The sequence below is a fragment of the Anas acuta genome, chromosome 13 (genome assembly GCF_963932015.1).
Source record: "Anas acuta chromosome 13, bAnaAcu1.1, whole genome shotgun sequence".
NCBI lineage: Eukaryota > Metazoa > Chordata > Aves > Anseriformes > Anatidae > Anas > Anas acuta.
The window spans coordinates 10,843,582-10,871,092 of NC_088991.1; the positions used below are offsets into that span (position 1 = coordinate 10,843,582).

The window sequence follows — 27,511 nt, forward strand, 5'->3', positions numbered from 1 at the left end:
GTGATGAAGCTAGCTCTAGATAGCTTACAATCTATAAATAGCTCATTAAGAGAAGGGGGAAAGAGGGAAGAGGTCAGGATGGAGGAAGACTGGGAAGAGCACTGTAAACCTTCTGGCTGTTCCTTATCCTTTCAGCAAAGCAATTGGGAGTGGCGTTGTCATATCTTTAAATTCCTAGAGAAGGTGAAGATTTCAAAGACTTAAAGTATTATTTACTGACAACAGAAATGAACTGGGAATATTTCTCTCTTCCCCAGGAGAATAAATATTCAGACAGCGTTTGTGATGAAATTATTTGAAATGTAAACCAAACACCAAAATAATCATTCTTAATTTCTTATGGATTTTAATCTTATATGTCCCTTTTTTCAATCTGTTTTCAACAGATTGACTTTTCCAGTGTTCTTCAGGGTACTTTTGTGTCACACCCTTAATAGTCAAGCTTCAGTGATATGCCCTGAGTTATACCAGATCCTCTCTACATTTGTAGAGCTCATCTAAATTGGGTAATAAAATTGTGGATCATAAGGAATATTAGATTATGTTCTTTGTTCATTTGTAGATTTTAGAATAAATAGAATCCTAGAGATTTTGGGGGTGGGGAATGTAAAAGCAACTTCTTTCAAGTCCTGGCAGAACACTTGGATCAAAATCCACAAGTTTGCAGGAAAATAAGTTATTTTTTGTGTAAATATTCAGTGAAGACTGCTTTAATCTGTTATTACAGTTAGTTTTGAAACACTGTGGGCCAACTAGAAGTCATGGCTCGACACTGAGATTATTGCATGTGATTTTAGAGCACGTTTATGGAGGAAGAAGAAGTGTTCTCTTGACTTCTCAAAAAATAAATAACTAGCTTGGGCTGTATAAATATCATTTATCATCTATAAATGATAAAGATGGTTACAGACCGGATTACCATTGTCCACAACACAGTTTTACTTCTAGGTGTACTTTACATTTTTAAAGTAAACTTGAGCTTTCTTGGTACAAACATGAGCCATGAATGTACATAAATATTTCTGTTCTCCCTTCTCCTGCCTCACCCCCCCCTTTTTTCTATTTCAGTGTGTTTCTCCACCTAAAACTGACTGGTTTTAATATGACTTCTCTAGATACACTTAGCATATTTTAGAAGGCTTGGAGAGTGTTTTTCCAGAATCTGTGGTGAAGTGTGAACATATGCCTATCTCTTGACCTACTGTCTTTAATCCAGTAGTTTCATTTGATAATTTGCAGGCTTGTTTCCTTTCCCTGAGGGAAATGATTCACACAACTGTTTCACACAATGCAGTGTAATTGTTTTCTCCTACTGTGTCTCTGAAATAGTTTGCTTTTATGGATAAAGTACATACTTTGACACAGTATATGTGGTATATAAAATGTTCTTTCTGACTGTCTGTCTCAAGTATATTGTGCATTTAGATGAAACACTATTTTTGTTTCCCCTTTCTGTGATCTGTCCTCTAAATTTTGACAGAAATTACTGTAGGCATTGTGCTGATATTTGTCTGATAGTTGTCTGTGGGTATAAAAGCAGTCATCTTTGAATATTTAATTATCTAATGAGGAACTGAGCCATCAAAATGATCTGAGCAATGACCCAAAATACTACCCGCTATTTATAGATTTGGAAGGTTATGCTTCTCTTCAAAGAGTATATAGTATGCAGGGAGATAGATTTATTTTTTTTTTCCTAGGCAAAAAAAAAAAAAAAAAAGAATGTATTGCAAAATAATAGATAAACTCGATTAAACTGCTATTTCATCTCATCCCACACCCTTCTGTGTTAATAACCTAAGCTAATAAGTAAGGTGTCATGGCACAAGAGTAATAAGAAACAGAGCAAGTTGGGCAACTTACCTGAGAAGTATTCCTTGTCTTTGTCAGTGGGAAGCATGGGGACTTTATCTAGAAGCTGTTGGGGGATTACAGAGCATAATAGCAATTGAAGGACATTATTCCATGAATTTGGCATTCTCTTTTAACATATTAATGTCCTTCCATCTTCCACAATCTCCACAATTTATACTTAGTATGAAAAATACTTTGAGTTACAACCTGTATTTGTTTTTAAATCTACTGCTAGTTAATTTTGCTGGCTAGCTTAACTACCCTGTTCATATTTTTCACACTATTTATAGATTTTCTTTTCTCTCCAGAAGAATCCTAGGCAATGCATTGATCAAAGTGAAGATCATCAATACTTACTAAGTTCAGTACATGTCATTTTCCGTAAGCTTAATGTAGCCATGCCTTGTCCTAACTAAAAATTTGGTCTCTAAAGACATGGTGAAAGAGAAAGTCGTGTTGGTGTGGATGAAGTTGAATTAGTGTCCCAGCATGACTGATGAGATTAGCAATAAATATGCCGTTTTCTAGCTGGAGTCTTGATCGTTGGTCACCTGATCTGTAAAGATGTCCTCATACCCTTTGATAGATTGGCAGTTTCATCCCCAAGATTTTGGCTAAATTCTAGCTTATCTAGAATTTCATCCTCCTTATCCAATTGTCACGTATTCTTCACTTTCTATTCTAAAGCATTTATTTGTATGGGGGAGCTCAGCACAATTAGCATGCTGTAATCCTAAGGCAGCTGAATTGATGGGTGCAGGAGTTCTACCATGTAGGTAATAAAACACACTTTCACTGGGGGAGAAGACAGATTTTTAGATAAAATTAATGTTGTTGTTGCTATTGAATGAGGTTCTCACAAAAGGAATTATGTTATCATCAAGCTAAAATGAATTATGACTCGAGAGATTAGTATTTTAATTATTAACTTAATTCATTACAAAATATAAAATTCATAAAGGTTTGGCCTAAAAGGTATTCCAGACCATTACACTGCTTCTTACAGAATACCCTTCATAACACCCTTTTACTCTAAATGTAAGGAACAACTTGAAAATTGATTTTTTTTCTATGTGTTTCAGCAACATCTGGTAAAGGAAAAGCTGTAATAGCTGACCTTTTCACAAGAAATGGGACATACAGAAATTAGAATGTGATGGTAGCGATCATAATTTTCAGCAAAACCTTTGTCGATTGCTTGAGAAAAAAACTTTAATCAGTAGAAAAGAAATTACTTCTGCAAACGTATAGGTAGTGATACGCTATACTAATGATTAGGCAGCTCAAGTATGATGAGACTGTTCCCCTCTTTTGGTGAGGGGAGGGTTGTTTGTTTACTTGCCTCTGTTTTGAAACCAAAAAAGTGTTTTTTGTTAAAGGGATATAGACAACAAATGCTATGCCTTCTGAGATTGCAATAAGGATCTGTTAATTTTTCTTTCCAATATTATAAAGCATATATTTTAAAAATTAATTTCAAAGTGCAGATTAAGATAAAATTCTGATCTTTTTGAAATTACATGGGCATTCTATTAAGGAGCTGAATGGAGAAGGACATTAGTCCTTAATTCTGCAAGTATCTAGGTTTTGGAACCTTTTTGAGTTTCTGCACTAATCCATTGGATACAGTTTTGAAAATGGAATTTTTCCAGATCAGAGACTTGTGATTTTTACCATCCACTTGGGTGCTGAACAGACAAGTGGAATGAGATTGAACTAACCTGATGAAATACCTAAAATGAAAGAGTAATCATGCCAGGATTCCTTTGGAATTACTAGAGGGAGAAATCTAACGCAGCCTCTTGGAGGGGCTCATCTGTTATAGAGCTTAATGTGACTGTGTGCCCAGCCAGAGCCTGTTAACTGATGGGACTGAATTTGTGGGAAGATGAAGAATGTACTTGGATACTTCAGGCAGGACAGTCCCTACATTTTATTGGGACTGTGAATACTTAAAATACTTGGAAATACACTTAACTTTCTGATGGTGTTTAGTCAAAAAGAGGTCATTCATTAGATTTTGCCATAAACAGTGAAGTCATTACAAGATGAGCATCTGAATATGTAGTTTTCTGTAAAGATATACTCTCAATTTCTGAGCTGTAGTACTTCTTTAAATCTGAGAAACTACAATGCCAGTAAAATGTTAGTGAAGATCTCACATTCAAAGTATGTATTGCGCATGTGTTAACATTTCTCAGAGGTCAGGGTGAAATATTTGAATCTGAGGTGTTCAAGAGAGATACCGACTGATAAATAACACAAACAACATTAAACCCTAGGCTGGTGAGAAGGAAGGTGGGAGAAAATGCATTTCTCAGCTTCTGGTAGGTACAGTGCCTGAGGCTGAGAGCTGAAAGCAGTAAGTACAGACTTAAGTAATATTTTATATATAATAATATTGTCACTAGTTGAAGTAGGTTCTTTATTACATTAGTATTCTGGATCTTCTGCACTTCCTTTGTGGAGGAATTGTTCTCTAACTTCAGCAGCAGATTTCTAGCTCTAAGCCTGATACAAAGGGAATACAAGGGAGAACCTTCTATTTACTGCATTCTCTGCTGCTGGAAAGCCAGCAGAGGGAACTTAAGTAACAAACCCTCTTCCCAGCGCTTATTAATAATACAAAAGTACATAAACAAATCAACAAAACTCTGCCATGATAGTCTATTCCCTATGGGAAACAGGAGGGGGGGAAAAAAAGTCAGTAGTTGTTGAATGGAAAAAGATAAAGTCAGTACGGAAAGGAAATTTTTCTTCTAGTAGTTGAGTTCACTAAAATTACCAGCAAAAAATTAGTATCTTAAAATCCAGGAGTCTATCAAATTTGTAGAGGAAAAAATGGTATCACTATGACTTTAGTTTTTCTCCATACCTAAGAAACTTACTGAGTTTGGCTTTTTGTTTTTTAAGCGACTGTTCAGATTTTTAAAAAGTAAAGTACTGCTCACTTTTCTTGCTTTGCATACCGTTGGCTTACAGGTGCTGGGACTTCAGCAAAAATACTTAGTGTTTTCATTGATCTTTCTAATGCAGTACAATAAAATCCAAGGAAGTCCTAAGTCCTTCTATCTCTTTACCTATCTCAGCAGTGCAGTCAATGCTGTAGAAAGTAAGAGATGAACAAGCAGGAAAGCTTACATCTCTCTTTAAAGGAGCTACATGAGGTTACCCAGTATCTGACTTTTCCAACTAGAGCAAACAAATACTCCAAATATGCTCCAGATGAGAAGTGCTCCAGGATCACTTCTCATCTGAGTGGCAGAACCAGGAGAATGCTAGTTCGATTAGCTTAGCTTCCTATGCCAGCCTGGGGAGCCTAATGCACTTCTTGCAAATGTAATGAGCATAGCATCTTAACATTTCAAGGGTATAAATTGTTGGCATCCTTGGGGAAGATAATTTTGGGAAAGGATTCAAAGGTCTGGAAGAGACATGAAAAGAAGCCATAGGAGTGTCCTTAGATGTTTGGTTTTTATTTTCATTTTTATGCTGAATATTTATAGCAGTATTTCTGTTGTAGAAAGGTTGGGTTTTATTTAAATTATGATATCAAAGATTTACTTAAGATGTGATGTCTTTCTAGAAAGACTATCTAAGAATTTTGTAATGTCAAATTCTGCTGTTAAAACCCATTATCGATTGTACGCTGACCAGTAAGCACTCTGTAAAAAGGTGTTTTCCCTCCTAATTTTTCACTTGAAACATCTTTTTAGAGAACAGTTACTGAAACAGGTGTCAGTGTTCTACAGACTTGTTGGATGTGTGGTTAATTTACAGCTCCACACAAATTTATTTCATATTGCCACTTCTAAGTGCCTAGTTTGGGGATGGTCTGCTTGTGTAAGTCTATCAAGTTATGCACACTGTTTTTTGTTTTTATATCTATAAATAAATTTGTTTTATGGCTTTGATAACAGGAAGCTAGACCCCTCAATAAAATTTTGCTGAGTTTCTTTCCTCTTCTATGGGTCAATACACCACTTGGCTGCCTGCTTTTTAGCAGCCAAGCAATCAATTCCCTTTAGAAAAGACAGACTGATTTCCAACTTGCTGTGTACTTAATAATAGGCTCAGTTCATTCCATTGTCAAAATGATTTTATTTTGCTGAGATAATCTCTTTCCAGTAGTCCTAAAGTGTCATCTTGTGGTTGGTACTGGTTATGATTTTATATCATCAAGAGAAAATGTACCTAATCACCAAAACCAGGAAATCTAAGTTCTCCTGGATATTAGTAAGGTTAAACTGGGGAGTCAAGATTTAAGAGACTGCATCATTGGGGGTTTACTTTAGAAATACCTAATGATAGGTAAAACCAAAAATGTACTAAGTTCATAATTCATTTGGAAGGTCCTGATAAACTTTATGTGGTTAAATGTCTTCATACGGTGTGAGGATGCATTAAAAAATGTAGTAATGAATTATTAGGTCTTCAAAATGCTCATTGGGTTGGTATGTAATACATCTTAATTTCAAACTTTAATGAAACAAACAGAATTGAAATATCATCAGAATTGAAATAATTAACTATCACGCTGGTCCCAGGGTAACAGAGCTCAAATATAAACTGGCTTAAATTAGCACAGAGCATCTCGGCTTGCTCAGCTATGCCGTCAATCTGATGTTCCTTCTGAGGGCAGTAAAAAGCCAGTTTGAGTATTTCGAGACTGAATAGCCTACAGCATCTTGCATCAAGCAAAGGAATCCAAATCTTCTAGAGGGATTTCCTCTGGGAGCTTTGAAAAATGGTGTTGGGAGGAGCTTTGGCTGTTGCAATATTTGTCTCAACATTTTTGCTATGGCAGTTTGTTGCTATTTTAAATTATTTTGGATTGATATATTTACTAGGAACAGAAACAATTTTGACATTTAGCTTTTACAGTGTAAGGCTTTTTGATAAATTTAAAATTGTCCTAATTCCAATTCAGAACTTTGCCAGACTCTGGAATTTGCTTTTTTAAATCATTTAGATAAGAACTGTCTGTTCTGTACACTTGCATATAAAGCATTCACTTGTATTATAGCACCTAGATTGTGTTTTTTTTTCCATATTTGTGAGATTCTTCTTGTCAAAGACGTTTATGCTTCCTGCAAAATTGTACAGTATCCAAAACTATTTTCAAACAAGCAAGATGAAATTTCATCTCACTCAAATGCAAAACAGTCCATTTGACCTCAAATGTAGCATTTTATTTTCAGGCACTTGTAATTTTTTCATGTTTTTTTCCTTTTTTTTTAGATGCAAAGAATAAATGATTTTATTCATAGGAACGAAGTTAGTTTCTACTTCTACAACAATTCTAGCGTTACAGCTTCTGTACCAAATGAGAGCAATCCAACTTCAATTTTAATTACTTAAGGATTTGCAAAATTTTCTCTTTGCTCCAGTGTAGTTCTCAGACTGAGTTATTTTGGACTTCAGGAATTATGATAGTTTTGTGCCCACTCTCTTCTACTGGGAATGTGTCACTTCCTGGGGTCAGAAACATGACTCAATTTCCTATCTGACATGTAACTGACCCAAATATTGGGACAGGGAACCATGCATGTACTCCCTGCCCCAAAGCACTTGAGATCTATACCCAGTTGCAAAATGGGCAGTGTAATCAGTGTAATAACACAGAGAAGTTGGTTCTTATGAGAAAAGAGCTGCTAAAGAAAATAAATTTCTGCTACGAACAACCAACACTTTTCCTTAAAACAAACTCGTGTAATATTTTCTACTTCAGAAGTACATTTTTGAGTTGCAAGCCATGAATTAGCTAGCAAAGGTATCCACTATAGTGTTAACTCCAATGAATTCTGCTTCTGAAGTACTGCTAAAGGAAATAGGTATTGATTAAAGATATTGATTTCTGACAAAATGGAGAACTCATCTCATTGCTGAATTTTGAATCTTACACTTTAAATAAGAAGACTTGGTAGTGGTTGCTAAACCTATTGTTTGTATTGCAGAGGTATCCAGAATCCCAAATTGAAATGTTACACTGAACAAATACACATTAAAAATGTTTTTAAAATATATATTTAAAAAAAAAAAAAAAATCACCAGTAGAAAGAGAGAATGGAATGAAATCTAAAACTACCTGTTTCATGGATTAAACCTATTCTTTGATTTGTGAGAACATTTGGATCTTTGTCTCCAAAGGCTAAAAATTCCTGGGTCAACTGTGATTGTGCAAGAGCCACTAAAAAGATGACCTTGGCTTTCTCTGGAGATGATCATTCAAATGCTTAATCATATCCTGCCTGCTTTAATATTTCTTTCTAGTTAAGATTCTCTGGCTCCTTTATATGTGGAAAAAAAAATGTATATTTATACTATCTTTTATGGTCTGATTATTGAGAAACTGTCAAAACCTCATAATTACATGTCACTGTTTCTTAAGTCCACTAAAATTCGTCAGAGAACATGTAATGTTTTATGTTGTGTTTTTGTTTTTGTTTTTTTTAATTGAGCCTGACCCAGGCACAAGATCTGATTTCATGACAGAAGACAAGTAATTTGCAAATCCTTCAGGCATGATTACACAGTTACTTTCTAGGATTAATTACTGCAACTGTTTTCTCATTGCCCTCCATAACCCTGACACTCTTTTACAGTTTCCATAAGTGACACAGAATTCTGTTCCTAGACTATTTTACTCTTGTATTACTAGGTTATCACCATGTTTGCCCACACAGCAAATATTTTGTTAACATCTGTATCATGTTGCATGTAATATGGAATTTGTAAAATGATATCCTGTGCAGAAGCTTCCTGTGTTCTTTATGCTTGCCTGTATCTTTCTGGTTATTGGTGCTCTTTTCCCTGTTTTCCCTGTCATCCCTGCGTATTATGTGGGGTTTTGCAGGTTAGTTGATGTATGCTGTTTATGTTCTGTTACAAATGTGATCAGATGTTGTCAGGTCTGACCTAATACTAAGTCAATGAGAAGATGTACGCTGACTACAGCTCCTTCCGTTCTGTATGTATCTGAATTCCTGTTTTAAGTGCTTATAATATAATGCTTGGAACAGTATATCTTAGACCAGAGACATTGATATCTTGTGGAGGGAAAAAAAAAATCATGGTGGGCTACTTAAAAGGCAGCCTAGCTTGCTGCAGAGAGGCATTAATGCTATTTTAACTTAAATGTGCCAAATTCCTGAAGGAATTTGAAGGAATTCCAATATGACATAATTGTTCATGTATTCAGAGTAGGTAAGGAAGCTTGAGTCGAGCTCATATTGTCAACATTCCTTATGCTCAACTCTGGTACAAGTTCTGTGCCAGATATTTATTGCAATAAAGCTAATGAGATTAATGTTTTTATTTCTTTTATGATGAAAATATTCTTCAATATCTCTGAATAATTCTGTGGTTTAAATAATGAGGTATAGTTAGTGGTCTCAAAGACGTCTTGCTGCTGATTGTGGAGAATCCATTCATTGTTGGATGCTAGCTCTTAGTTTTTCTGTCTTTCAGATAACCTAGAAATACATCAGATGTTTTTCTTCAGTGTCAGCAATTGCTGTGGCTGTTACAGGATTGTTAGTTAAATATTTGCAAAACTGGAACAGAGTTATAGTTTAAAACAATAGTGAAATTGAATGTCTAACCTTTTTTATCTCTGTCTCTCATTCTGTGCAGAGAGCAAGGATCATCATTGACCAAAGGATGGACCGTAATTTGAAATACAGGTATGTTCGTATGTTCAATCACCTTCTCAAAACATTAAGATGTGTGACAAGTGCCTGAAAATAGTCTGCTATTCATATTTTTCTGCATACACAGAAGTGAAAACTGGGCTTGACCTGCAGTAGTGAGTTTACCAGGGAATGCAATTCATCTGTCAAGTTATTCATAAGGGTTCTATCAAAACTATGAGATAAAGCTTGACACATGTTATGTAGGTTTGTGTGTTTCTCTCCAGTAGTCCCAGCTGAATGCAAATATCTCCTATTTCATTGTCCCTGCACTCTGCAGAGATCCATTATTATTTCTACACATGTTAAAATGCATCATGAGTTTGGGTGGCTCTGCCATCAATTCCAGTTCAGCCTTTTTGAGTTTTACTTAACATAGTGCCTTTGAAAACAAAACCTAATATATAAACAAAATCCAGCCCTGCTACTTCACTTTGAATTCCCTCTTATAACTTAGTATTAGTACACTATTAAAAAGTAATGCTTCATTTTGGTCCTAACACATAGCAAGTGTGATACATTTTCTTTCCTTTCATAACGTATGTAAAACAAAACAGGAATTGTTGATTTTTTAAGTAATTTTCATTGGGACAAAGTGATTTGTGTATATAATTTTGTTTCCTTTCACTTGCTGAAAAATGTGTAAACCTGCACCTCTAAAAACATCCATCAGGCCTTTCTTTTGCAAAATCAAATTATGGTGTCATCTCTGTTTTCAGACTGGTAAGATAAACGAAATTGAAATTTACTTATTGAAAGTAAATTCTGATATAAATAGAAATTGAAATGTGTTACCATGTCTGGGTAAAGGCAAAGATACTTTCATTGTTTAATTTGAATTTACAGTTTGAAGGGGGGGAGGCAACTTGTTGTTTTAATAATGAAATTGTAGGGTTTTTTTGTTTGTTTGTTTTCCCTTAGTCTATTAAATCTGTTACTAGCTGTTAAGCTGAATATTTTTCCAGAATTTTTATTTACACAAATTGCTATCCAAATAAAACAGGACTATTTGCGTATTCAAATATTTGTCACAATGCTCTGCAGATCTTTCTCCCTTCTAGCTATAGGCTGTGGTTGTCTCTGCTTTTAGCGGATCTATTTTTTACATGTGATTAACAAGGTATGTGAAGAAAAAGTTTGAAGTGAACAACTAAAATTAAGAAAATCTAGTTAATCTTCCCTATACTGCCTCACTCTGTATCAGTCTAATGGAAGCCACTCCAAAGAAATCTTCCCCAGGGCCTTGGAAAGTGCTTGATGTGAACAGCAAGGCATGCAAGTAATACATTGCTCAGTGATGTGTACTGCATGTAGGCTGTGGCCATTAAAAATGAGTAATCTCAGTATTTTATTTTTTCTTAAAAAAAGAATTGAAGCCTTTTTCTAAAATTGCAAGCAAATTGGTAATCATTTCTGATGCAGTTTCTTAGCCTGAAAACATAAAGGAGGCCTCCCTATCTGTCCTTATGAAGTAGTAATACTTTTGTGATATTTTCTTTGACCCAAAATCTGAAAGAAAAAAAAATAAAAAGAACAGACCAGATTCAACGTAAGTCATTTTGAGCTGAAGTATCAGCTCATTATCCACCTCATTTCTCCCTACCTAGTTTTCCTTGCTCCAGCATCAGCCTGCCATACATCAGTGTTGTGACTTTTCTGTGGGAACAGTCTCTTCTCAGCGTAGGGAGGTCCCAGTAAAGCAGGGCAGTACAGCAAATGTTGTGCCATGCAGGGGTGTGCTGCATCTGATGGTCATCTAACAGGCAAATTCCCTGGACCTGACATCTAATGCCTGATCCTTTCTCACTGGATGTTTCAAGCACTGCCATTGTAATAATCCCATGGCACTGCACTGAAGACTTGCATCAGCATGGAAGTAAGCTAGATGTCATATGTATCATCTCTCAGATGTTTTTCAGGCATTGGGCACACAGCTGACTGATTTGTTTGAAAATGTAGAGCTTTGTTCCTTGGCCTGATTTTCTTCAGTAGACCTCTGACAAAGGCCTTAATTCCCAAAATGGGAAAAGACTAGCAAAGGAGTCTTCTATATTGTATAAGAATTTTCTAGATGGAATCAAAAATACATTTCAGTACTGAACAATATAATAGGTATGAAAATCATATGAGGTTTGCATTAAAAAAGCTTTCTTCAAGGGTTACTCAACTATTTTTAACCTCTGTCTTCTATTTTAACTCCACCCCTTTAAAAGCTAAAGTAGCAATCACATTAGCTAACTGCCTGGTGGGATTTCTGGCCTTTGGCACGTTACTGTATGACTCGCTTTTACAGCGTGGTGCGAGTATTTTTAAATGAAGTAAGTCCCGAGAGTTAGGAAAGACAATAAATGTTCAATTTAAACTTTAAGAAAATGTGCTGCCAAGCATTAATAAAGCATTAGTTGGATATTACAGGGTCTTGATTTCATTTTCTCCTGGAAGATCTGTATACCTATGCACGGATGTTACCACTTCTGATTCTGAAGTGCTATCCCAGGCACCTGCGTCACTGAGCTGGGGGAGTGCACTGTAACAACCACCAAATTCCCTGAACATAATTCTCCTCCTGCAGTTTTAGTCTTTGTGAAATGACATGTAAATTATGCACATGGACATGATTGTGATGGTTACATTATATGTTCCTAAAAGGGATAGCCAGCTCGATATCCTTTTGTACTTGACTGACACCATTTAGAAACTATCATTAGATGACTGTTAATTGGGTTTATTATATTTCCATTATCACAAAAAGATCTGAGCTATTATAGATGGATAGAACTAGCTCTGTTTCTAAGTAGAGCTATTTTTAATGAAGTCTTTTTCAACTTCTAGAAAGAAGTTCTGGAAAGAAAATGTATATACCAATCACTTCGAAGCCTGAAATGCTAAGATGTGATTAGCTTGAATGGTTGACTAGTCAAGATTTCTTCCCTTAGGGGAAAAACAGATCTGAGTAACAGGTACTAAGATTGCCTTTTATGAAGACTTCAGTTTATGGATATGTAGAGACAAAAATCCTTACAGAAATTAGTGCTTAGAAGATGAAGCATCTTCTTGTAGCTGGGTGATGACTGAAATGTTTGTTTCGTGCCTTGAATTTCCTTTTTGTCAAGGCCTTTTCTTAGGCTGTCAGATTATTTCTGATGCGCAATAAATTAATGACAGCTGTGACTAATGCTGGCTGATGCTATCTGTTTTGAGGACTTTTTAGCATTACTCTGTTAAAACCATCTTAGGAATATGTTCAAAATGCTGAGGATTTCCAGTCCATTCCTAACATGTAAATTTGTCATCCTCCTCTTTATCTCCAAGATCCTCAGGTAGATTCCTGGTTGTGGTTCACATACTGCATGTTTGGGACCCAAAAGCAACATATTCATAAATTCATTGTTCCTAATTAACACGAAATCACTGCAAAATTTCATGTGTTAAACCAGGCTTTCCACAAAATCAAGGTATTTCTGAACCAAGAGCTCCAAGTAAACAGTCACTGATAGTTTAGGGTGAATGACTTTAAAATGAATTATGTAGCAAAAAACTCCTTTTGCTGTCTTGCCTTTAACTTTTTTTAACGTTAAAGTTATAAACCCTGTGTGGGGATATGTGATAAGATTCTGAATGTCATTACTAATAGCATAACAATGTTAAAATTATTTATGTCAAGCAACACAAAATTAAGCAAGCTAGACCTTGAGTTCAAAGAGAAGAGGTGGTTTTAATGTAAATTAAAACAGATTCTTGCTGCCCACTAATCAAGTGTTTACCTGTTTCCATTAAAACTGCATTGAATTTAATCAGTATGCTTTCTAATGCATGCATTTCTTTCTAAATAAGAAGTGTATTTGTCATGAATATTTAAATTGGATTTTAAATCCATGAAAGTTTAATTTAAATAAAAAGTGGTGTTTTTCAGGGTTGAAAGTTTAGTGTCTTCAAATTCTATTCAACAGTTGTAAGCAAATTTTAAAGTTAGCAGTCTTGAGGGAATCAATCTTAGCATTTAGGATTAACTGTCTTTAATTGAAAGATGCTAAAATATAACTGCACATTTTATGTACTGTTACTTGTACATAAAACTTAAATATTTGTTTCTTATAGCTAAATGGAGCTAATGAATAATTCAGACATTAGAACAGTACAGGACATCTTAATGTAAAAATAGGTGTATGGCAATGACTTCTAAGACATGTTTTTGCAGTTTTCACTCTAACACTGAGGAAGATGTGGGAGTAATATTATTTATATAATATTCTGTCATGATATTCATAACTTTTCAACATATAAATGTAAACTCCAAGTTTATTTTTGTGATTCCTATTCTTATAACAGAATTTTTTATATTTAAATTTCCAGTATATTTGTTTTGTAATGATAAACAATGGTATTTGCTAAGAAACTATACTAGAATAAATGTCCTTTAATTTTGCATGAAAAAGAATAACGCATTTGTCTACAGCAAAAAAATCTCCTTCTTACCTATTAGTTAATTCAACTGGTCACTGTCAATCCTACAAAACAGGACATTTGTAGAGTCCTAATCTTCACTGTAGTTTGCATTTCATTTTATTGATAAATAATTCTATTCTTGCTAGAAACCCCTTTATTGTTCAAGATAGCTGTGCTCCAGGTATTTTTTTATTTTGCTATTACTGATTCAGATATTGGCTATTGATGGTTTCACATTATTCTAATGGATTGTTTTAAAGCAAGCACAGGCAATTGGGGCTTGAACTGTATATTTGATTCAAGTGATCTAAACAAAATAGATCAGTGTTGAAAATTATCATATTTTTGCTGTATAAATTACTGAATCAATGTCACATCTTAAAAGACAACTGTAGTAGATACGACCATAAAATATGTATAAGTCTTAGTCAACTGAAGTCCTACACTAACTTGAACATGGTACAAGTCCAGTGAGATATGGGACAACTTATTTGGATGGGGTTTATCCTTAATGCTGACAACAGTAAAAGCAGCAAGGACCTGAGTCAAGGCTGTACTTACAGGCACTGAATTTCTGATGTTTGACTGCAGTGCAGACACTGTCAGGTTTTCAAATATACACTGTTTATTTGAGGGAAGAATGCTCATGGTAAATTTTGGTGTTGGAATAGCACAGCACAGGTAGCTCCCCTTTGGGACCAGGTTTGCCTTGCTGTCCTGGCAGTTGTCAGGATCAGGGTTGGTTTTTGGGGTGCATTAGAACATAGTGTTTGAGTAGAGAGAAGTGGCTAACCTAACGTAACTGCATCTTATTCAGATCTCAGTGGAGGAAAAAAGGTTTTCCTATGGTAATTTCTGTGAAGGAGTATTATAAATTCATACACATAAAAATGCAGCACTTCATGCTCTAGGTAGAACTCAAAATTCGAGGAAGCAAGGAGTTGGCAAAGCATGAATAAGTTAATTTATCTTCAGCAATTTAGAGCACATGCTCTCCTGATTTAGCAGTCCTGTCTCTTCATAGTAAGCTAAACAGACCAGTGACAACTCAGCTTCCTGTGAGCAGGTGATGTTTCAAGGCAGCTGAAGTGAAGCACTTAGCAAAATCTTGGTTCTGTTGAAGTTGAATGGACAGTTATAAAGGACTTCAGTGAAGGCAGAAAATCACCACCACTTTTCCAAAACCAGGGCAACATTCCTGCATGGATCTGACTTGCTTCTGTTTGGCCTTGAAGGTTCATCCCAGATAAGCTGGCAGCAATGGAGTTGTACTGAAGGTGTATTACTCATGATATTCTTTAAACCAGCACACAAGTGCCTGCAGCAAAGGATCTCAGCAGGCTGGTTATCACCACTTGTCTCCCTTGCAGGGGTCACATATTGCTGTTTTGTCACTGAGTCAGTTAAGTGTTGCTGAAAGAAGGAAGGTTGGAGGTAAGCAGTGTAAATGTTCCTGAACAGATGCATTGTACCATGATACTGTCTGTCACTCAAATCCAGGAGCAGAAAATGTCATTCCTGGCTAGAGGAGCATTGTTTGAGCAGTTTGAGGGGTTTTCTCACTATTAAATGCTAATGCATCCTAACAGACATGATACACAGCAAAGTTACCTGAGGAAGAAGCAGCAGACATAGGCAGGGATAAGCCTTGACAGGGGTTGTTGACACTGTGGGCAAATGAAATCTTACGAGCCTTGGCGCTGATGGCAGAATTCCCTTAAGCTTTAATGAAACCGGATTTCACTCTGGATTCTTACTCTTGATGCTTGCTTCCTCCAAATTTTATGTCCTCTCTTCTTTCCTGCCTTTCTTTTCAAAAGTGCTATTTAAGCATCATTGAGATAGAGCAATATAGTTGCTTCCATGCCATGGTTGAAGGATTTGGTCACAAGAGATGTAGAAACAGCCTGTGAAAGTCTCAGAACAACGTCCTGAATGCATTTCACAGACATTATTTAATGTCTTCATGACTGGACTGCCCCCTTCTTCCTCTATTTTGCTGCCAGCATCCCTATTTTGGTTTTTGAGAGTAATTTGGCCCTGTATTATCTGAAAACTGAATGTGAAATTAAGATTCTTTTGTAGGAATTTATTATGTTATTTTTAATAAGCTCTTGAATAATTAGAAACTGAAATGAGCTTTCAGACTGACTGATTTGTTAGAAACATTAGAGTATAGTTATGGTGAACTGTCTGAATCTTGGAGAGAAGCCAAGCTCCTCCAGCTCAAATATATTTGAGTATCTTTTTTGCCATCAGTTATCATATAATGTAGCTTTTTAGGACTTCTTTGTGGAGTTTGGTACTTCACTCAGGTGTCACTAACAGCCATTGTAGTAAACAAAAGTAATGTTTCCTTTTATTACTTTCTCTAGAGTTGCCTAGGAAATGATGTATGTAAGCATGCTTCATTCCTTTTTTTGTTTTTTGTTTTTTTTTTTTTTTTCTGTAAGGAGTATTTGCCATACTGGTGTGAGTGCTTCAATGAGAAATTACTCTCCTTCACAGCCTTCATCCATTCAAGTACTCTTAATCATGAAATTTTCTTCACTTCATCCTTAAATTCCTTCACAGACATCTTGTCTTAACTTGCTGACTACACTGTTATGTTTTTATTGAATATGGATCTGTTCTGTTTCATTAGTAATTGTGCTTTTTGTGGAAAGGTTTAATGGTGGAATATTATTCATTTAATGAATGCATACCTCACACATGTGCCTTTTTGACATGCACAGCTACTTTTCATGTTACAGAGAAATATGGTCTATGCTCTATGGCATGTAGCTTTCAGGGATGATTCTCAGACATGTATATAATTTTCTGCAAAGCAGAGCATCTCCTGTGCATCCCTATGCATTGAACAGTGTCTAAATATATTTCTGCGAGTTCAGTGAAATTTTCAGAGGCTGTGTAATGACAGAAAGATGGGTTTGTGTACTCAGCTTGGCCAGACTTAATCCTTGTGACAAGCAGACAGTCAAGCTGTTGAAGTTAGTGTGTAAAGTGGCCAAAAAGGTATTTTTCTAGAGGTTTCAGAAACATCACATGAAAAAAAAAATATATATATATATATGTAACCTCTGAAAGAGATCAACAACATGGATGGTATTATGCTGACCTCTGGGATCACTGAAGAGGTCAGACTGTCTGAACTGTTCTGAATTTGCAGATAAAGGGGAGAAGAGCAATGGCTTTATTTAATGTACTTGTCTTCATCATGCCTGTACAACAGAAACCTCACTGCCTACAGACTTAAATGAGAAATGTATGGAGGTGACTTCTGCCTCATGCTCTTGTTGGCAATTGGATTGACTGCTGTCAGAAACCACTAGCAATGGCTTAAAATATTGTATCATCTTACAGGTAGGATTTTTGTAACGAATAAAATAAATGAGCTGCCTGATCAAGTCACGTATTCTGAATCTGACTATTGCCTCACTGTAGATATCAAGTGATTATGATTAGATAATTATGATTCGGTAGCATTGCTATTTTGTACAGGTAAGTGTGGCTATATGTAATTCAGTAAAACAGATATTTTAACATGCAGGTAATACCAAAGCACTTAATGTAGATTTATTTCATGCTGGAAAACCTAATGGTTGACTTATTGCCACCTCTCACCATCCATCTTCCTCCTTACCCTTCAGTACTTTCCTTTTTTAACATTCTCACAGAGGCAAATAAAGTTTTAGAATGAATGAAAATCATTACCTTATGCTGACAGTCAGAATGGTAGAAAGGCTCCATCTTCCTAAAAGGATTTTGTTTTCCTTACAGTTTGTGCAGTTAAAGGTTATCTTTCAATTGAAAGAATACCATTTGCTTTCTCAGACTCCGTTGAAAGGATTCCTTCCTCTGAGTTCTTTTTTTAAACAAGGGAATTCAGCTCCAGAATTCTTGAAATATTATGCCTATACTACATAAACCTTTTTTGGGGGTGGAGGGAATGGGGAGGAAGTGTGCAGCACTTAGCATTTCCCATATCTGTTGTGGAACATAGCTTAGAATAGAACTTCAGAAACCCAGGACTGCATTTGCTGACTGGGTGCAAGCTAAGAACTGTCTCAAAGGCCAGTTGTTGAAGAAATACCTTTCTAAAGAAAAGGTGAATTTTAGGAATTCCTATTTGTTTCCTATATTTATTTCTTCCCTACAAAGCAATTTTGGCTTAATGTATACACTGCCTGTGAAGCTGACTTTTAACTGTGTCAGTTGATCCTTGTCTTAATGCAGCGTAGAGAATCTAGCCCGTTTCCTGTTGAAATGTTAGTTTTACAGGTTTAAAAAACAAATCAGCAATTATATTACCCTGTAGTTTTATAGTGCATTTCTCTTAAATTCTAACATTTTACCTGGTGGACCATTGTTGTCAGCACTGGCCAAAACCATCAAAACCAGTCTTGTGCCGGACGAGGAGCAGCAATGGAGAGGCAGTCTTATTCTTGTGTTCCTGCTCTTGAATGTTGTTGTTAGTCTCTAGCTTCTGACTCATGGCTTCTTTCACAGAAAGAAAGCAGAGCATGTTTGTTTATTTATTTTCTAAATTACTTAGGATATCTTTATTAAATGGGGGAAAAATCACTCAATTTCACTTATTTTGCTTCTTAAAACAGAGAACTCTAAAAAGCTTAAAGACAAAGAAAATAATAGTTTTAAAACTATTTTCAGGCTTGATGAAGGAGCACTGGAACCACATAAATGGTTCTTTGACATTCACCTTCCCCCTCCCAGTGCTTTTAATTTGATCATTCCTATCGACTGCATTGCTACAGTTGAGTATGAGATGCCTAATGTAATCATAACTTGCCATCTAGTGGCATATGTGTGAAGTACCACGTCTCGAAATCAATCGAGTTGTGTTCACTTTAGGGGATTCCTGTGTGCATGCTTGCTCTCCTACATGGGAACCCAGCTTTTTAAGCTGTGGCTAGATGCTGTTTCTATCGCATGTAGTAAAGAGGTCGTTTTTGGTTGAAACAGGTGATATATTGCTACTGAGCTTGTGGTGGGCCAGAGAAACTGTGAGACACGATAGAAAAGAGGAATATTAGACACAGCTTCATATATTGCAGTCATTTTTAATTTTGTTAATTTTTAGTAATATTTTTTGCCAAAGTGTATAGAATATTCATTTAGAATAATTCTTATCTTATACACCTGCAACAATGCTTGTGGCATTGTAAATTCCTGTGTTTTCTATATCTTACGTTCATGTGACAACATTGAAAGCAGGTAGCTTGCAAACAAGAAGATGAAAGCTACGTCGGAGAAACGTTCTGAAACTGCTTACAGTCTGATACAAATATCAAGCAAAGTGTTTGAATTTAAAGATGGTGAGCTGGGACCAGTGTCATCTTTGCCCAAAATAAGTCCGGGTAGTAAAGGCAGTACTATGTCAGTGTTAAGTGAGGTGAATATAGATTTCTGTGCTAGTTAAATGCTGTTTGTGTCACTACTGTTAATTAGTGATCGTGGAATAGCTCAGGCTGGAAGGGACCTTAAAACCCACCCAGTTCCAACCTCCCTGCCATGAGCAGGGATGCCACCCACTAGGTCAGGTTGCTCAGGGACTCATCCAACCTAGAAGGACCTCATCCAACCTGGATGTATATACAATATGTTCCTTATGGTATATGAACTCTGTATCTTCTTGCTGCTATTATTACAGAAAATGGAAAACAGCTGGTCTCTGGAGTGCCCAAACTGCTCAGCTAGAGATCTGAAATTACAAGAGTGTTAGGCACTCTCCCAGGAATACAAAGCCAGCATTTCTAATAAGACCCAGAAGACAGTACTGTTAATCTTCATATGACTATACTATGTTGCAGCTTCTTTGAAAGAAAATAAAAATTAAATTGCAGCCTTGAGATATGATCATTTGAATCTAATTCAGTGTGCACTGCAAGCTTTTTTATAAGTGGGCACTCTTGTAAGACTGAAAACACCTAACTTTTTTAGAATTGGTAACTTTAGATATTTACTAATGCAGTTTCATATTCAGATGTTTAAAGGCACTATGTATTATTGAAAGATAGATATAGTGGCACATGTTTGCAATCATGTGATTTATGGACTCGTAGTTGCCATATCACATTAAGAAAAGTCCTATCAGTACAATTGTTTTTCCCATTTTGGGAGGGGGGGATGTATGGGAGGTTTGTATCAGATGGTAATGTGTCAGCCACAAACTGATATCTATTTGAGTCCAGTTGAGAACAGGTTTTGACTGGTCTAAAATCCATGTTGTGAAAGTAGCATTTAAAAGTATATGGAATTTGGATCTGCCTCCATAAAGTGCCTGTGGCCTGAGATCTGTGCTGCAGATGAGATATGCATGCTCATTAGGATAGAAACTTTCTGAGCTGTGGTGGTCAAATATGTGGTAGCCTAGCAGTGGCCCACCAGGGTACAAGCACGGTTTCATGAGGGGGAGTTGGGGAGAGGAAACAATTCTCCTGAGCTAAAACTTTCTGAATTTCTAATTTGAGCCTGCTTCTCATGGTCAGAAAAAACAACGTAACCAAGAAAACATACCTTGAAATATGAAACCAAACCATCTAATATGGAGTGTTAGAGATGGGCCAAAGTATAATTTGATATAACTAAGGCTTTTTTCCTTTTTCATCTGTTTCTTTTTTATTGTGTGGAATTTCATTTCTGATTATGAGCAAAATAACTTGCCTGTACCTGGCTTCACTGTAGTGTGTGATTCAGTGTGTGTAACTAGGATTTTGTGCACAGATACATCTTGAATTGTCAACTACAAGAAACCTAGGATAATGAACAAATACATGCTAGGCCTAAATCGAGCAGCGAGCCTCAGTGAATGAAAGTATACATCTCAGATACCTATACCTGTGTGACTTGAAATCAAAATTATCCACAATAGGCTCCTGTTCAGGTTAACTACTGAGTTATACTCTACAGGGAAAGAGACAGCACAGTAGGTGTTCATTATTTTCCTTCATCTCCATTTCAAAGAAAATAAAACCAGCTAGTAAGGAAGAAAAGTGATGGAAAAAATGTGGGTATATACGGTGTGTTTACTTCTAACAGTCTGCAGGAGTCCTGGGCTTGTACTGTTCTTGTACGTGAAGTCCTCAACTGACTGTAATTTGCATGCACACAGTCCAGCCACTGTTAAAGTGTTCATGCTTCTAATTCCTATTTAATTTTTACTTTTCAGCTGAAATCAGTGAAAAATCAATTTTAATTACAGTATGGGTTTAGCCTGTTGTGTCATTCTTGTCTTCTGGATTGCTTGTACAGTGAGATATTGTGACCTTGATCCTGTACTGGAAACATTAAAGGTCATTTTTAATTGTAGGAAAGTGGATAGGAAGGGAGTACAACTGATAACTGGCCAGAGCCATCTGTCCTGGCTAAGGGAGACATTTTAAGGTCAAGCTCCCTTGTTAAAAACTGGAGAAGGAATCATTTGTCATGTTTTGCCTCCCAAGAATTCCGAATTTTAAAACATAATCCAACTGAAACAATTACTGATTCTCCTTGTTTATGTAAGATAGAGAGTCATAGAACACAGAATCACAGAATCATTTAGATCAGCAAACACCAGTGCAATCAAGTCTAACCATCATGTAACATGGCCAAATCTACCACTAAACCATGTCCCTAAACACCACATCCACATTTCCCTTAAATACCTTCTGGGATGGCAGCCTGTTCCAGTGCCTAAGTGCTCTTTCTGTGGGGGGGGGAAAAAATCCTTCCTGACATCTAAAATAGAATCACATAAGAATTTGGAAAAGACCAGTAAGAAGAGATAACACTAACTACTGTCAACAATGTTTCTAGCACACACCTGGGATAGTCCTAGGACTGCAAGAAACAGTGGGAAATTGATTTAAGTGTCCTAAGCCTCCCCTGTAAAGAAAGTTTTTTACTTAAAGATTGCAGGGAATGCTTTAGCAACTGAAAATCACAGGTGCATCCTGATCTTTTCACAACTTTAGGAGTGATAAATGTCCCATGGGTCATGAGTGGGGTAATCCGGATTTATGTCATTATGCCACTTTCTAATGGACATCTAGTGCAGAATTTTCAGGCAGTGACAGCTCCTGGGCTGGCAGAAGCCTCATTCAGAATTTAGAGCCTCATCTCTCCTTCAGGAGATTAGGCCACTGGAGCAAAGGTTCACAGTTTTTTGTTACCTGTCATGAAATGAAGTCATATTCTCCAAATAAGCTTTCAGCAAAGGTGGCATATAATCAATCCCAGATAAATTGTCATTAAGGCACCTGTCATCTGTTTGAGGAAAGGGGTAAAAGGCAATTACACATCACGTTGAACTTAGCAGCTGCTTATTTTGCAGGAAAGAAAACTGGAAAGGTGGTATTTAGAATATTTTGAATATTTTAGACATGAAACATGCTGATCCATTTGCCAATTGATCAATATTTCAAGAGTCTCCTTGGAATGAATCCATATTGATCTCCATCCAAAGTTTCTAGCAGTAAGGCTAATCCAATTCTGGTAATGGTAAAACAGGCTTGTCACAGATGTAGAATTTTGTTTAATAAAACACTGGGCAAAGGAAAAAGAAAAAAAGGCAAAAGGCAAAAATGACACGTAGTTTTTTAAAGGTATAATTCAATTTGTGGTTCACTGTGGTATATTCTGTGTTAATGCAGCAGGCTTATTCACATCTATATAGAGGATGATCCAAATACTGCCTCACTCTCCTAAGCTGGGATTTAAACTGGCTCTGCTAGCCCAGCTGTAAATAAGAGTGAACAAAATATATGTGCCAGCATATAAAGATATAAAATCTTTATATGTGCCGGCAACTCCCACAGAAAGTCCTGTAGTATAGCTCTACCATGCCACCTCTTCTGTGCTGTAAGGCCAGGCATGAATTTCTTATAAGAATATACCTGAAAGGAAATATTGAAGAAACATCTCCTGGAAGGAAATTCTAACTTACCAGCATACTTCTGATCAAGGCTAGGAGTTTTGAGCAACGCCGTTGCAGATATGCCTATTAGGTAATTTTAAGGAATGTTCCCTGTTCTGCTGAAGACAGGGAATATCACCAACTCCCTCTAGTCCATCACGAGTCTTCCTATGATTGGTCTTTTCTGTGCTCTGGCTCTTCATTTGAATTATCAGTATGTAGCTACATTCCTTTCTTCAGAAGGAAAAAGTAAATAAATAAAAACATTAAAAGTGAATTCCCCCCACAAAAAAAAAAAAAAATATATATATATATATAGAAATCATAGTCACATGTGCATGGTATGTGCATATATAGACATAACTAATACACAGAGATATTTTAAGTCCAGTTTAGAAGGCTAACAAAACTGCTAAGAAAATTAAAATATGTAGATGTGGTCTGAGTCAGAGCCTGCCTTAGGAAAAATAATTCCTTAAAAGCAAATCATATGGATTTTTTATTATTATTTTTAGCAATAGTGTCTAATTAAAAATCTCACTGTTCCTGAAAGCTCCTGTTTTATTCACTTAGTCAGTAAGAATCTTTTTCCTTTTATGCAACAGTGATCCAAAACTAGCCTAAGTGAAAATATTTGGTCTTGGCTTTATGGTGATTACTCTTGTGGTGCTACGTGGAATTGGCTTGTGTTGTTTATTCTAGTGTGTAATTATACAGTCTTGTCAGAATATTAATAGGGCTATTTGCAATCAGATCTGAACAGATGGACCTAAGCACAGGTGCCACTTGTGCTTTCTTCTCAGGTTTTCCATAGGTATAAGAGTCTAGTTACAGAAATTCAGCATCAGCATTCTAAATGTGGTTAGTAAATATATATTATTATTTTTTAATGAAGAAAGGAATGTATTAATGCATGTCAAGCAAAAAGTGCATAGACAAGGAGGAGAGTGGTATCCTGTACAGTTAAAGCCTGGATCAAAGTTATGACCACCTGGGGAGCCTTATTTAAAATATGACATTAGGAAACGTTAGGCTGACTTGCTCATATAAGAGAGGCTGCTGTAACACCTGATACAGCAACCTCCCTAATGGAGAGATGCTCCAGAATGCTTTATCTTTACAATGGTTCAAGCAGCAGGAGCATGCAGCTGCAGGGCAGAATTACACTGAGGTGCCACTGACAGCTCTTTCCTGCTTGGCCCAGAAGTGCAAATTTAGAGCTTTTTACCTAAGCTGTGTAGCTTAACTGAATTTTGCTTTCTCAGTGATATTCTGATTGCTGTTATTGAGATGGAGTTACCTTCTTTATTTTTATACTTTATCTAATAACAATTAAACAATGTTGCTTTTTTTTTTTTTCCTCTCACTAAAATTTTAGTTCTTGGCTTCCCTAGTAAGGCATCAGATGATATGCCAAGATGAGTTTCTAAAGGTCTGTTCAGCACTGAGCTCTGCTGGAGTCTTATTTAAACTGTACTCTAGAACTCTCAAATAGCTTTCACTTGAATATACAACTACAAACTCTTTCAATAACATTGAAATGACTTATTGAGTGTGATGACACATCAGCTAACATTTATTTTAAACCTAGGTCATTTCACTGGCTCCTAATATATATATATGAAAATATGTGAGAACAGAATCCAAAACCGCATTTTGTTTCCAAGCTTTTTTTGCATCCTGATACTTAATGGAAATGGAATACATGTCAATGAAAGTGATTAAGTCTTCAGATGGTAGAATATGACATCTATCCAGCCTTCATTTTACAATAAAGTTTTAAAGTATTCTTTAGGGAAGTTTCTCCACATCTATATTTTAAATTCACCATAAATAAATAATAAGAAAAAGAAAAAAGTCTTGTAGTTGTGTCACTTCTTGGTGTCACTGATAAACTTGCTTATTAAAGAAAATAAAATTTTGCTTCTCAGAAACAATTAAGGAGATAGATATTCTTCTAAAGAATGGGTGGGAGGGGAGAAGAAACAAAAACATACAAATCTTACAATATCTCCTGCATATCAAAACCACCAGATTTCTGCAAGTTTTAAGACAGTGTAAAAATATTTGGAGGTAAGAGATTTATAGTTGTAAGTTCCACTGTCTTAAAGAAATTTTTTTCAAAGTATCCTGTTTTAAATGTGTATATACATATATGTGTGTATATATATATATATATATTTGTAACGTGACATTAATGTAAAACCAGTACTGTATGTTGGAGTAAGGACTTTGTGAACGTTTGAATACACACTTGTTAATTAGAAATTCCATTCAATTCAGAGTCATTAAGATCATGTAACAAAGTCATTTTTTTCTTATGCTTAATGGCCACTAACTCTCTCCATCCATTTGTCTCATTGTGGCTTTTATGGTCAATTTTCAACAGGACTCACCATCAAAAAGTACCCCTTATTTTAAGCTTTTTTGAAAATCCAAATGCTTTCGATGTCTAAATGCAAAATGTTCTGTTCTGGCAATCTGCGCCAGTGAGTTCATAGAATAATAGAATAATGCTTCATTTAATAACACTACAATTTTTTATTTCAAATTGCAATAATTTGAGAGGTCTTAAAAAAAAAAAAAAAAAAAAAAAAACTTGTAGGAATTTAGGACTTGTAGTCCTAAAACGTCCTCTTTTCCACATCAGTGCTAGCTGTTGATTTGCATGGGGTGAATTTCAGTTCTTTTTCTTGTTATCACACTGATGAAGAAAGTCAGATGTTTAACATTTTGTTTGAGAATCCCTTCTAAAAAGACTCCATTTTGGAAATGAGTCCAAGGGTTGGAAGCTGGAGTGGCAACGAGAAACACAAAGCTTATTGTCAGACCTTTGGAAAGCTTGAACAATTTATCCCTCAGGTGTGATTTTGTGCCTAATCGATCAGAAGGTTCACTTTTTTCATTTAAGTCTCTGAGTGTGCTTTATGGATGGGTTGCTCTAGGATGATGATCTGTGAACTGCTAAAAATGCATGCAAACTTTCCCTTCAACAGGCTCATGTCAATGTATTTTTTCAAAATGGAATGGTTTATGCAATCAGAGACAGGTGTATCTTTGCCTCTTGGTGTCATTATAATGTCTTCATCGGTCTACCAGCATGTTGTTATAAAAATGGTAGCGTTTTAAGTATTCATTGGATTGCAGATAAAAACTGAATGGCTTTTGTCATTATAACTGGCACTGGCACTGTAGTATCAGATACCAACTGTCTGCCTCTAAGGGGTCTGTAAATTCTGAGCAGGGCAATTTTCTTTTTCAATTTTTTTCATTTGTATTGTCCTGCAAAAAAAAAGAAAAAAGTAAATTGGGTGTTGCAAGATAGTTACTACACTTTCCTGAACCTTATCAAAGTAAATGATTCAATAAGCATCAGTTTACTAGGTAGCCCAAGAACCCAATAAGGCCTCCTACTTTTGAGAAGGACAATTAAACACTGCTGGTTTTTTACCCTTATTATCATACCTCTTCAGGTTATAACTGATGTTAGATTTAGAAGAAAGATTTAAAAATAAATAAGATAATGGAGGGAAGCTTTCCAAGAATGAAAATAAATAGAACCTGTCTGAACCAAACAGGAAGATTCCTGGGCAGGTGACCATTCAAATACCAAATTATAGAGGCTCCTGTCAAGTCCTTAATCTGTGATGAAGTTGGTCAAATGATGTAACTTCTCAGTGTTTCTTTTCTTCAGTATCCATACCCCTATGTGTGCTGCTTAATGTTGCCTAATTGGACACTGCTGTGTTGCAAAGATGTGCCTCACAGATTGTAAGGTGAACCGAGTTGTACAGGAAGTGGCCATGGGAGAGGGGAAAAAAAAAAATCTGGTCATATGAAGGGAGTGATGGAACACTGTTATTTATGGCACAGCTCTAGCAGAAACTTAGAACACCCTGATCTGAAGTGATGGAAAGGTGAGGTTTGTTTTAACACCTACAAAGAGCAACCAAAATGTGTTTCTCTTCAAGGACACTGTGATCAAATCCTAACACAGGGAAATGATCTTGGTAGTGGCATTCTGAGTGATCATTAGCACAAAAAGTTAGAGCTTGTAGAGCTTCCAGAGAAAATGATTTCTTGTTAGCAGCTTCCTGTGGTTATCTTCCCTGTGGAGGAGTCTAAATGCTGAATTCATCAGTGCCAAAAGTAATCAGTTTCTCTTTTTTCTCATATCCTTTTTTTCTCCTTTCCCCTTCAAAACAAAACACTTTGTCTCAAGAAAATAACAAGTTCAAATACAATAACAATAGCTGACAATAAGTAAATAATTACCTGTGTTGGCCATTCTGGAAGGGTGAAAACTGCCAGGTAAATAAGGAAACACGACAGAACTTAACTCAAACTGCTGAAATAGTGGACACAACACAGCTGCTTTCACTGCTCTCCAGAGACCTTGGCACAGTAATTACATACCACATAACTGACCGTCTCTTCTGCTGCTGCTAATTTTTACTTCTTGGATAGCTGGATACTTTAATAGAAAAGTGGAAGAACACCGTGTTGTATTGTGCTCATTTTCAATTTTATTTTTTTTATTTTTTTATTTTATTTTTGGAAGGGGAAAAAGAAAGACCTGGCTGGCATCAGTGGGGTTTGTAAC

The 27,511-nt window shown here is 36.0% G+C and overlaps 1 long non-coding RNA gene across 10 annotated transcripts in view; it reads left to right on the forward strand.

The window, feature by feature from the left end:
* LOC137863596 (uncharacterized) overlaps nucleotides 1–27,511 on the forward strand; it is a 202,939-nt gene that overhangs the window by 15,445 nt on the left and 159,983 nt on the right. For 9 of the 10 annotated variants that reach the window (XR_011100986.1, XR_011100982.1, XR_011100985.1 and 6 more), the window contains exons 1-2: nucleotides 4,090–4,216; nucleotides 9,490–9,539. This is a non-coding gene — a long non-coding RNA (uncharacterized lncRNA). Of the gene's footprint in view, nucleotides 1–4,089; nucleotides 4,217–9,489; nucleotides 9,540–27,511 lie in introns of those variants that run through there. The other variant, XR_011100988.1, reaches the window with a different exon arrangement.